The following is a 13,311-nucleotide window of genomic DNA, read 5'->3' as shown; positions in this document are numbered from 1 at the left end:
TTCAGACCCCCTTGACTTTTCCCACATTTTGTTACGTTATAGCCTTATTCCAAAATGGATTAAAAAAAAAAATATTCCTCAATCTACACACAATAACCCATAATGACAAAGCAGTTATTATTATTATTTTTTAATGTTAGCAAATATATTAAAAATACAAAACCGAAATATCTTATTTACCTACTGTAAGTATTCTGACCATTTGCTATGAGACTCGAAATTAAGCTCAGGTGCATCCTGTTTCCATTGATCATCCTTCAGATGCTTCTACAACTTGACTGGAGTCCACCTGTGGTAAATTCTACTGATTGGACATGATTTGAAAAGGCACACACCTGTCTATATAAGGTCCCACAGTTGACAGTGCACATCAGAGAAAAAAACCAAGCCATGAGGTCGAAGCTCCAAGACAGGATTGTGTCGAGGCACAGATCTGGGGAAGGGTACCAAAAAATGTCTGCAGCATTGAAGGTCCCCAAGAACACAGTGGCCTCCATCATTCTTAAATAGAAGAAGTTCGGAACCACCAAGACTCTTCCTAGAGCTGGCCGCCCGGCCAAACTGAGCAATCGGAGGAGAAGGACCTTGGTCAGGGAGGTGAGCAATAGCCTGATGGTCACTCTGACAGAGCTTCAGAGTTCGTCTGTGGAGATGGGATAACCTTCCAGAAGGACAACCATCTCTGCAGCACTCCACCAATCAGACCTTTATGGTAGTGGCCAGATGGAAGCCACTCCTCAGTAAAAGGCACATGACAGCCCGCTTGGAGTTAGCCAAAAGGCACCTAAAGGACTCTCAGACCAAGATTGAACTCTTTGGCCTGAATGCCAAGCGTCACGTCTGGAGGAAACCAGTCACCGCTCATCACCTGGCCAATACCAGCCCAACGGTAAGGCATGGAGGTGGCAGTATCATGCTGTGGGTACGTTTTTCAGCGGCAGGGACTGGGAGGCTAGTCAGGATCGAGGGAAAGATGAACGGACCAAAGTACAGAGAGATCCTTGATGAAAACCTGCTCCATTTATATTCTCAGAAACGCTTTCATTCTCATTTGTATTCTTATATTCATACAATGCAATGTCTGCCAATGTTTCCCAACGTCTCCCAATGTCTTACATGACTTGTTTGATAAACATTTTTCAAAGATTTTATATCCCTCAATCAATATTTGTCCAACACCAGCCAAAAGACAAAGCGAGCAGGACTGCCACAACAGGGCAAGAGGCCAGATTACTAAAGAGAGTAGAGATGAAATAGGATGCCATACATAGAATGTTTGGCACAGCATTTGTCTGTCAGTGAGAATGCTGCATACAGTAGAGTACAGAAGAGTGGAATGTAAAAGTAAAATATGATAACAAATTGTTAGTGTTCATTCAGTGTGTCCAAAGATAACAGAGAGCATAGGCCTAGAGCAGCCCGATCACTAGAAATAGACGTTGATTTCGGGACGTTTGAAAAGGTTCTGAGAACGTCTTACTCGGTGAAACATGTATTTTTTTTGCCCAGAACTGGGCGTGAACTCGAGCTGCTTAGACCACGGCTCTACGGTAGGTCATAATGCTCTAGCAAGCTGCGGAAATTCTAAGAATACTAAAGATGATGGTGATAGCGAGTCGTTAAAAAAAAAATGATTTTGTTTCAAGCCTTCGCCAAACCATAGTCCTAACCTTAACCACTCAGAATGAATGCCTAAACACTGCTAACTTTTTGAGTTGTTTCTGTTTTAACCCTGAAACCACGCTGAATTAATGCATGAAAAATAAACATTCATCCTTAATACGTCACATTTCGAAGGGAAACTATGAGATCTTGTTGTCTAGAGAGCATTAAAAAACAGTGACCACACCCTCGAAGTAAAAGTGATGTCTTTTCATAAGCCACTGATTTGTTTGTAAGCTATTCCTTGTCCTTTGTCCTTATAGTAGCTGGACTATAGCTGGACTATAACTGGACTATAGCTGGACTATAACTGGACTATAGCTGGACTATAACTGGACTATAGCTGGACTATAACTGGACTATAGCTGGACTATAACTGGACTATAACTGGACTATAGCTGGACTATAACTGGACTATAACTGGACTATAACTGGACTATAACTGGACTATAGCTGGACTATAGCTGGACTATAGCTGGACTATAGCTGGACTATAACTGGACTATAGCTGGACTATAACTGGACTATAGCTGGACTAAAAGGTCAGACAGACATAGTTTTGACAAAAACAGAAGCCTATAACATAAAAAGAACAGACAGACCACACACAACCCCTTGGTCCCAGCCATTCCAGCATTGGTTAGCGTACTGTGTAGGTAAACCAGAAATCTACATTCAAAAGTTAGCCTAAGGCCTCCTGAGTGGCGCAGTGGTCTAAGGCACTGCATTGCCACTAGAGATCCTGGTTCAAGTCCAGGCTCTGTCGCAGCCGGCCGCGACCGGGAGACCCATGGGGCGGTGCACAATTGGCCCAGCGTTCCCCCGGATTAGGGGAGGGTTTGGCCGGCAGGGATGTCCTTGTTCCATCGCTGTGGCGGGCCGGGCGCAGTGCACGCTGACACGGTCACCAGGTGTATGGTGTTTCCTCCGACACATTGGTGCGGTTGGCTTCCGGGTTAAGTGGGCATTGTGTCAAGAAGCAGTGCGACTTGGGTGTGTTGTGTCTCGGAGAACGCACAGCTCTCGACCTTTGCCTCTCCGTTCGGGAGTGGCAGTGATGGGACAAGACTGTAACTACCAATTGGATACCAAGAAATTAGGGCGAAAAGGGGTAAAAAATCGAATACAAAATAAAAAGGTTAGCCTAACTGTCGGTAAGCCAGAATCCCACAACAGAGGTTAACTGTCGGTAAGCCAGAATCCCACAACAGAGGTTAACTGTGGGTAAGCCAGAATCCCACAACAGAGGTTAACTGTGGGTAAGCCAGAATCCCACAACAGAGGTTAACTGTGGGTAAGCCAGAATCCCACAACAGAGGTTAACTGTGGGTAAGCCAGAATCCCACAACAGAGGTTAACTGTGGGTAAGCCAGAATCCCACAACAGAGGTTAACTGTGGGTAAGCCAGAATCCCACAACAGAGGTTAACTGTGGGTAAGCCAGAATCCCACAACAGAGGTTAACTGTGGGTAAACCAGAATCCCACAACAGAGGTTAACTGTGGGTAAGCCAGAATCCCACAACAGAGGTTAACTGTGGGTAAGCCAGAATCCCACAACAGAGGTTAACTGTGGGTAAGCCAGAATCCCACAACAGAGGTTAACTGTGGGTAAGCCAGAATCCCACAGAGTAGAGCAAGCTGCCAAAACCTGGTAGAGAATTCCATTGTGGCAGTGGAATAGACCACATACAGATCTGGGATCAGGCTAAAGGAAGGGATACTCTGCAGTGGAATGCGACACTATTCTCCCAGTGTGGCAGTCATTCTGCCAGCCAGAGTTCTGTGGTTAATTAGAATGTGAGAAAAATATCAGATCTTGTTTCTGAAACTACTCCGACCAGTTAGTGAAGAAAGAAAAGCCCCTATACTCTTCACCCTGTCCCTCCCACTCCTCTCCCTCCTGTCATTCCAGTTCACAAGTATTAAAAATATGAGCAAAAAGAATATGTCCACCCACACTGCACTGGGATGAAAAAGAAGTCAGAGGGGAAAACACAGCCACACGCCTCAGTGTTAACACACAGCCACACGCCTCAGTGTTAAAACACAAATATTAGTCCATGAGGGCAGGTATGATACCTACCATCCAGATCAGGGGTCACTATTCAGTGAGATGAAACATTCAAATTGCAACACATAGACATTTTATGAAAAGAGCTGGCACGATTCCCTATACTAACCTGACAGACATCACCTGATCATATCTGTCCTACACTATACCTTTCTATCTGAACAATCTGTAACTTGGCAAGAACATGAACAGACCCAAGGGCTTTCCTGTTTCATCAAAATGTTCTTTACTAGTTTAGTGTTTACACCATAGGGTAAACTAGTTTAATTATCAGTGTTTACACCATGGGGTAAACTAGTTGATTGCGCCGGAGAAGAAGGCTGACGTTTTGCGTGTTCCTATCCAATTGTGTTTTTTAGTTTGTTTCTTTGCAACTTATTTTTTTACTTATTTTGTACATAATGTTGCTGCTACCGTTTCTTATGACCGAAAATAACTTCTGGACGATTACTCACCACGAACTGGCAGAATCCTTATTTTCCTTTAACGAGCCCGACGTGAATGGCATACTGCTTTCCCGGGAACAGGCCCAGATCCCCGTCATTTGCATGAAGAGAAGGCGGAGAAAAAGGGTCCGGAGGGCAGGCTCCCTTCTGAGAATTCGAAGGCGATTGAATAAACCCCCACTTCCTTCCATTCTGCTAGCAAACGTGCAATCTTTGGAAAATAAAATCGATGACCTACGCGGAAGATTAAACTACCAACGGGACATTCAAAACTGTAATATCTTATGCTTCACGGAGTCGTGGCTGAACAACAACATTATCAACATACAGCTGGCTGGTTATATGCTGTATCGGCAGGATAGAACAGCGGCGTCTGGTAAGACAACGGGCGGTGGACTATGTATTTTTGTAAATAACAGCTGGTGCACGATATCAAAGGAAGTCTTGAGGTTTTGCTCGCCTGAGGTAGAGTATCTCATGATAAGCTGTAGACCACACTATCTACCTAGAGAGTTTTCATCTGTATTTTTCGTAGCTGTCTACATACCACCACAGACTGAGGCTGGCACTAAGACCGCACTCAATGAGCTGCATTCCGCCATAAGCAAACAGGAAAACGCTCACCCAGAGGTGGCGCTCCTAGTGGCCGGGGACTTTAATGCAGGGAAACTTAAATCGGTCTTACCAAATTTCTATCAGCATGTTAAATGTGCAACCAGAGGGGAAAAAAACTATGGACCACCTTTACTCCACACACAGAGACCTGACCATTCACTGGCATTTTCTATAAGAAATCTGCCTCCAGAAATAAAAGCTTCTCCCAAGTGGGTGTGACACCGACTCCCATTGCCTGCTGAACGGATTCCACCTGGTGATCTGTTCACCGTCCGACCTGGTTGTCTCCTCCTGTCTGGTACAGGTACCTCCACCACACTTACCCCTCTCTCCCGAGCTTTCGCTCACCTCCAGCATACACGCACTGTTGGGGTGAGTGACTCTGGACTTACAATGGCTAGCCCCAAGTCGTTATATATACTTTTTTTTTTTCTTGTGCATTTTGCTATTTGCCTCATGACTCCTGCATACTTGGTTGACTACAAACTTTCTTTACCCAACCGTGGGACAGACTATGTTTGTTCCCACACTCGGGACTCTGACTCTCTATTGGTTACACAGACTTTTGGCCTCCCATCCTATTCTAACCACCTCTTGCTGGCTTTGTATTCATGTTACCTGATGAAATTGCTGTACAATATGATCTTGTTGCCATCTGATGCACATTCAGATGTCATAAATCAGCACTGCAGAGCTCTCCCTGTCCTCTGCCGTGCCTTGATTGTATTACTGTTGATGATATCTGGAAATGTGCATGTACACCCTGGCCCATCTACTGTTGCTAGCCCCAATTCTGACTTGTCCTCTGATATCTGCTTCACTGATTTCTGCTCTCGTAAAAGCCTGGGTTTTCTGCACGTTAACACTAGAAGCTTATAACCTAAAATGGATCAATTGAAAGTGTGGGTTTACAGCTCCAATCCAGATGTGTTGGTCATTACTGAGACATGGTTAAGGAAGAGTGTTTTGAATACTGATGTTAACCTTTCTGGTTATAGCCTTTTTCGGCAAGACAGATCTTCCAAAGGTGGGGGAGTGGCAATCTTTACCAAGGATCACCTTCAGTGCTAGGATCACCTTCAGTTGTCTCCACCAAGTCTGTCCCCAAACAATTTGATTTACTGGTTTTAAGCATTAAAAACGTTCAAATAGCTCTTTGTTGACTGTTGCTGGGTGCTATCGTCCTCCATCAGCACCGGCATGTACCCTACCTGCCCTAAGCTTTCACCTGGCCCCTTACATTAAGTCTGAATTTGTCCTGCTAGGTGACCTAAACTGGGATGTGCTTAAACCACCTGACCAAGTCCTAAAGCAATGGGACTCCCTAAATCTTTCTCAGATTATCACCAATCCCACAAGGTATGACTCCAAACACCCAGAAAAGGCTACTCTCCTCGATGTTATCCTCACAAATAATCCTGATAGGTATTTATTTTCCATTCAACTTTTTCACTCCGGACGCTTTATCTGGACATGATTCGTCAGGACTTCCAACAGCCGAAGGCTAAGTAATAAAATTAACATGATGCCTTCTAATTGCAGTCGCTGTACTCATAATATACAGGAAAACGATCGCCTTACGGCGAGGATAGCTGTGCTGCAAGCCCAGCTTCAGAAGCAATCGTTAGGCATGGGTAATTTACGTGTAGGAAAGGATGAAACAGTGTCTGTGCCACCATTAAGTACAGATAGTAACGTTAGTATAAATCCCCTCGCACAGTCCCCGCAGCCGGACAACTTTCTCATGGCTTCTGGAGGGAAATGCTGTAGGAATGCTCAACCGGTGTCGCTCATTCAGCCGACAGAAACTTTCAACCGGTTCTCCCCATTAAGCAGCGAGTCGGAGTCAGAGGCCGAGCCTTCTCTGGTCTCTACTCCTTCCGTTACGGGGTCTGAGACGCTGAAGCTTCCCACCATTAGCTCTGACAAATTGAAAACCCTAGTCATTGGCGACTCCATTACCCGCAGTATTAGACTTAAAACGAATCATCCAGCGATCATACACTGTGTACCAGGGGGCAGGGCTACCGACGTTAAGGCTAATCTGAAGATGATGCTGGCTAAAGCTATAACTGGCGAGTGTAGAGAGTATAGAGATATTGTTATCCACGTCGGCACCTACGATGTTAGGATGAAACAGTCAGAGGTCACCGTGCGCAACACAGCTTCAGCCTGTAAATCAGCTAGAAAGATGTGTCAGCATCGAGTAATTGTCTCTGGCCCCCTCCCAGTTAGGGGGAGTGATGAGCTCTACAGCAAAGTCTCACAACTCAATTGCTGTAGATAATTGGCCCTCTTTCTGGGACTCACCCACAAACAGGACCAAGCCTGGCCTGTTGAGGAGTGACGGACTCCATCCTAGCTGGAGGGGTGCTCTCATCTTATCTACCAACATAGACAGGGCTCTAACTCCTCTAGCTCCACAATGAAATAGGGTGCAGGCCAGGCAGCAGGCTGTTAGCCAGCCTGCCAGCTTAGTGGAGTCTGCCATTTGCACAGTCAGTGTAGTCAGCTCAGCTATCTCCATTGAGACCGTGTCTGTGCCTCGACCTAGGTTGGGCAAAACTAAACATGGCGGTGTTCGCCTCAGCAATCTCACTAGAATAAAGACCTCCTCCATTCCTGCCATTATTGAAAGAGATCGTGATACCTCACATCTCAAAATAGGGCTACTTAATGTTAGATTCCTCACTTCAAAGGCAGTTACAGTCAATGAACTAATCACTGATCATAATCTTGTATTGGCCTGACTGAAACATGGCTTAAGCCTGATGAATTTACTGTGTTAAATGAGGCCTCACCTCCTGGTTACACTAGTGGCCATATCCCCCGTGCATCCCGCAAAGGCGGAGGTGTTGCTAACATTTACGATAGCAAATTTCAATTTACAAACCCCCCCCCCCCCCCGGCGTTTTCGTCTTTTGAGCTTCTAGTCATGAAATCTATGCAGCCTACTCAATCACTTTTTATAGCTACTGTTTACAGGCCTCCTGGGCCGTATACAGCGATCCTCACTGAGTTCCCTGAATTCCTATCGGACCTTGTAGTCATAGCAGATAATATTCTAATTTTTGGTGATTTTAATATTCACATGGAAAAGTCCAGAGACCCACTCCAAAAGGCTTTCGGAGCTATCATCGACTCAGTGGGTTTTGTCCAACATGTCTCTGGACCTACTCACTGCCACAGTAATACTCTGGACCTAGTTTTGTCCCATGGAATAAATGTTGTGGATCTTAATGTTTTTCCTCATAATCCTGGACTATCGGACCACCATTTGATTACGTTTGCAATTGCAACAAATAATCTGCTCAGACCCCAACCAAGGAGCATCAAAAGTCGTGCTATAAATTCTCAGACAACCCAACCTGCTGTTTTCAACTCTCTAGAGACTGCAGGAGCAGTAGAGATACTCTTAATGATCGGCTATGAAAAGCCAACTGATATATAATCCTGAGGTGCTGACTTGTTGCACCCTTGACAACTACTGTGATTATTATTATTTGACCATGCTGGTCATTTATGAACATTTGAACATCTTGGCCATGTTCTGTTATAATCTCCACCCGGCACAGCCAGAAGAGGACTGGCCACCCCTCATAGCCTGGTTCCTCTCTAGGTTTCTTCCTAGGTTTTGGCCTTTCTAGGGAGTTTTTCCTAGCCACCGTGCTTCTACATCTGCATTGCTTGCTGTTTGGGGTTTTAGGCTGGGTTTCTGTACAGCACTTTGAGATATCAGCTGATGTAAGAAGGGCTATATAAATACATTTGATATGATTTGATCAGTCTGGTGTTCTCTGTAATGACCTAAGTGATCACTGTGTTTGTAATGGCTGCTCAGTGAAACGACCTGTCCTGATTTGTCATAGACACTTGCTAAAAAACTTAAATGAGCAAGCCTTCCTTCATGAACTGGCCTCTGTAAATTGGTATAGAATCAGCTTGATCCCCTCTGTCGAAGACGCTTGGACCTTCTTTCTTGATATTTTCAGTGGTATTGTTAACAAACACGCCCCCATAAAGAAAATGAGAATTAAAAACAGGTTCAGCCCCTGGTTCGACAGTGATCTTGCAGAGTTACTCCACCTAAAGAATTCCATTTGGCGAAAGGCTCGGCACACGCATACTCAGGCTGACTGGCTCTCGTTCAGGCAAATGAGAAATAAGTGCACTCAGGCTATCCGGAAGGCCAAAGTTAGTTACTTTAAGGAGCAGTTCTCTCTCTGTGGGTTTAACCCCAAGAAGTTCTGGAAAATGGTTGCAGACCAGGAGAATAAACCCTCCTCCTCACAGCAGCCCATGTCCCTTAATGTTGATGATGTGGTTGTTACTGACAAGAAGCACATGGCTGAGCTCTTTAATCACCACTTCATTAACCTGTCTAGGACTGGGGTTCCGCTCGCCAACAGCCAATGAAATTGCAGGGCACCAAATTCAATCAACAGAAATCTCATAGTTCAATTTTCTCAAACATACAAGTATTAGACACAATTTTAAAGATAAAATTCTCGTTAATCCAACCACAGTGTCCGATTTCAAAAAAGCTTTTCGGCGAAAGCAGAACATATCATTATGTTAGGTCAGCAACTAGTCACAGAAAGCATACAGCGATTTTCCAACGGAGAGAGGAGTCACAAAAAGCAGAAATATTGATAAAATGAATCACTAACCTTTGATATTCTTCATCAGATGACACTCCCAGGACAACATGTTACACAATACATGTATGTTTCGTTCGATCAAGTTCATATTTATATCCAAAAACCTCAGTTTACATTTAGCTTTGCCTCCAAAACATCCCGTGAATTTGCAGAGCCACATCAAATCACAGAAATACTCATAATAAACATTGATAAAAGATACAAGTGTTATTCAAAGATTTAAAGATATACTTCTCCTTAATGCAACCGCTGTGTCAGATTTTTTAAAAACTTTACGGAAAAAGAAAACCATGCAATAATCTGAGTACGGCGCTCAGACGACAAATTAACCCAAAGAGATATCCGCCATGTTGGAGTCAACATAAGTCAGAAATAGCATTATAAATATTCACTTACCTTTGATGATCTTCATCAGAATGCACTCCCAGGAATCCCAGTTCCACAATAAATGTTTGATTTGTTCCATAAAGTCCATCATTTATGTCCAAATTACTCCTTTTGGTTCGCACGTTCAGTACACAATCTAAACTCACGACGCGCGGGCAGGTCCAGGCAAAAGTTCAGACGAAAAGTCATATTACAGTCCGTAGAAACATGTCAAACGAAGTATAGAATCAATCTTTAGGATGTTTTTAACATAAATATTCAATAATGTTCCAACTGGAGAATTCCTTTGTCTTCAGAAAAGCAATGGAACAGAGCTCGCTCTCACATGAACGAGCGTCACGAGCTCCTGGCATTCTGCCATAGACCTGACTCATTCCCCTCTCATTCGGCCCCACTTCACAGTAGAAGCATCAAACAAGTTTCTAAAGACTGTTGACATCTAGTGGACATCTACCCCATAGACACTGTTGACATCTACCCCATAGACACTGTGTATTCGATAGGCCAAGAGTTGAAAACCTACAAACCTCAGATTTCCCACTTCCTGGTTGGATTTTTCTCAGGTTTTCACCTGCCATATGAGTTCTGTTATACTCACAGACATCATTCAAACAGTTTTAGAAACTTCAGAGTGTTTTCTATCCAAATACTAATAATATGCATATATTAGCAACTGGGACTGAGTAGCAGGCAGTTTACTCTGGGCACGCTTTTCATCCAAACGTGAAAATGCTGCCCCCTATCCATTACAAGTTAAGTCAGGATTCCTATTTGACTCAGCCATGCCTCCTTGCCCGTCCAACATTTACTCATCTCCCACCCTTCTAATGTGCCTATCCCAGATGCTTCTCCCTCTTTTTCCCCTGCCCTCTACAAAGTTTCTCCCTGCAGGCAGTCACTGAGTCCGGGGTGTTAAAGGAGCTCCTTAAACTTGACCCCAAAAAACCATCTGGTTCAGATGGTTTAGACTCTTCTTTAATCTTGCTGCCCCTATCACCGCCAAGCCTGTCTCTCCTTTCTGGGGAGGTTCCCATTGCTTGGAAGGCAGCCACAGTTCATCCTTTATTTAAAGGGGGAGATCAAGCTGATCCTAACTTTTTATAGGCCTATTTCTATTTTGCCCTGTTTATCAAAAGTGTTGGAAAAACCTGTCAATAATTAACTGACTGGCTTTCTTGGTGTCTACAGTATTCTATCGGGTATGCAATCTGGTTTCCGCTCAGGTTATGGATGCGTCACTGCAACCTTAAAAGGTCCTAAATTATGTCACCATTGCCCTTTATTCTAAGCAATGTTGTGAGGCTATTTTTATTGACTTGGCCAAAGCTTTTGATACGCTAGACCATTCCATTACTGTGTGCCGGCTAAGGAGTATTAGTGTCTCTGAGGGGTATTTGGCCTGGTTTGCTTACTACCTCTCTCAAAGAGTGCAGTGTATAAAGTCAGAATATCTTCTGTCTCAGCCACTGCCTGTCACCAAGGGAATACCCCAAGGCTCAATCCTAGGCCCCATGATCTTCTCAATTTACATCAACAACATAGCTCAGGCAGTAGGAAGCTCTCTCATCCATTTATATGCAAATTATACAGTCTTATACTGAGCTGGCCCCTCCCCGGATGTTGTGTTAAATGCTCTACAACAAAGCTTTCTTAGTGTCCAACAAGCTTTCTCTACCCATAACCTTGTTCTGAACATCTCAAAAACAACGGTCATGTGGTTTGGTAAGAAGAATGCCCCTCTACCCACAGGTGTGATTACTACCTCTGAGTGTTTAGAGATTGAGGTAGTCACTTCACAAAAGTACTTGGGAGTATGACTAGACGATGCACTGTCCTTCTCTCAGCACCTATCAAAACTGCAGGCTAAAGTTAAATCTACACTTGGTTTCCTCTATTGTAATTGCTCCTCTTTCACACCAGCTGCCAAATGAATCCTGATTCAGATGAACATCCTACCCATGCTAGATTATGGAGACATAATGTATAGATTGGTAGGTAAGGGTGCTCTCGAGTGGCTAGATGTTCTTTACCAGTCGGCCATCAGATTTGCCACCAATGCTCCTTATAGGACACTTCACTGCACTCTATACTCCTCTGTAAACTGGTCATCTCTGTATACCCATCGCAAGGCCCACTGGTTGATGCTTATTTATAAAACCCTCTTAGGCCTCACTCCCCCCTATCTGAGATATCTACTGCAGCCCTCATCCTCCACATACAACACCTGTTCTACCAGTCACATTCTGTTAAAGGTCCCCAAAGTACACACATCCCTGGGTCGCTCCTCTTTTCAGTTCGCTGCAGCTAGCGACTGGAACGAGCTGCAACAAACACACTTAATCAATAAAAAAGTGGCCAGATGAATCAGATGCTAAGCTGCAGGACTGTTTTGCTAGAACAGACTGGAATATGTTCCGGGATTCCGCCGATGGCATTGAGGAGGACACCACATCAGTCATTGGCTTCATCAATAAGCTAAAGGCTAGAGCTGCCGATTTCAAGGAGCGGGACTCTAACCCGGAAGCTTATAAGAAATCCCGCTATGCCCTTCGACGAACCATTAAACAGGCAACATGTCAATACAGGACTAAGATCGGATCGTACTACACTGGCTCTAAAGCGCGTCAGATGTGGCAGGGTTTGCAAACCATTACAGACTACAAACGGAAGCACAGCCAAGACCTGCCCAGTGACACGATCCTACCAGACGAGCTAAATTAATTCTATGCTCGCTTCGAGGCAAATAGCACTGAAACATGCATGAGAGCACCAGCTGTTCCGGAAGACTGTGCGATCACACTCTCCGCAGCCGATGTGAGTAAGACCTTTAACTTCTCTGGGATATGTGGGACGCTAACGTCCCACTTGGCCAAAAGCCAGTAAAAATGCAGAGCGCCAAATTCAAATAAATTACTATAAAAATCTAACTTTCATGAAATCACACATGAAAGACACCAAATTAAAGCTACACTTGTTATGAATCCAGCCCACATGTCTGATTTCAAAAAGGATTTACGGCGAAAGCACACCAAACGATTATGTTAGGTCAGTACATAGACACAAAAAAACACAGCCATTTTTCCAGCCAAAGAGAGGAGTAACAAAAAGCAGAAATAGAGATAAAATGAATCACTAACCTTTGATGATCGCCATCAGATGACACTCATAGGACTTCATGTTACACAATACATGTATGTTTTGTTCGGTAAAGTTCATATTTATATCCAAAAATCTGAGTTTAGGCAGGACGCTACTGTCTCACTTGGCCAAAAGCCAGAGAAAATGCAGAGCGCCATATGCAAATAAATTACTATAAAAATCTAACTTTCATTAAATCACACATGAAAGATACCAAATTAAAGCTACACTGGTTGTGAATCCAGCCAACATGTCAGATTTCAAATAGGCTTTTCGGTGAAAGCAAACAATGCTATTATCTGAGGATAGCACCATAATAAACAGAGAGAG

General features: G+C 44.0%; 1 protein-coding gene across 3 annotated transcripts in view; it reads right to left on the bottom strand.

Moving 5' to 3' along the window:
- The window catches only part of cers5 (ceramide synthase 5), a 68,924-nt gene that overhangs the window by 40,697 nt on the left and 14,916 nt on the right, over window positions 1-13,311 (bottom strand). The gene's annotated exons all lie outside the window — the stretch shown is intronic.

This window comes from Salvelinus alpinus, chromosome 12, assembly GCF_045679555.1.
Source record: "Salvelinus alpinus chromosome 12, SLU_Salpinus.1, whole genome shotgun sequence".
Classification (NCBI taxonomy): Eukaryota; Metazoa; Chordata; class Actinopteri; order Salmoniformes; family Salmonidae; genus Salvelinus; species Salvelinus alpinus.
This window is presented reverse-complemented; position numbering and strand designations above follow the sequence as displayed.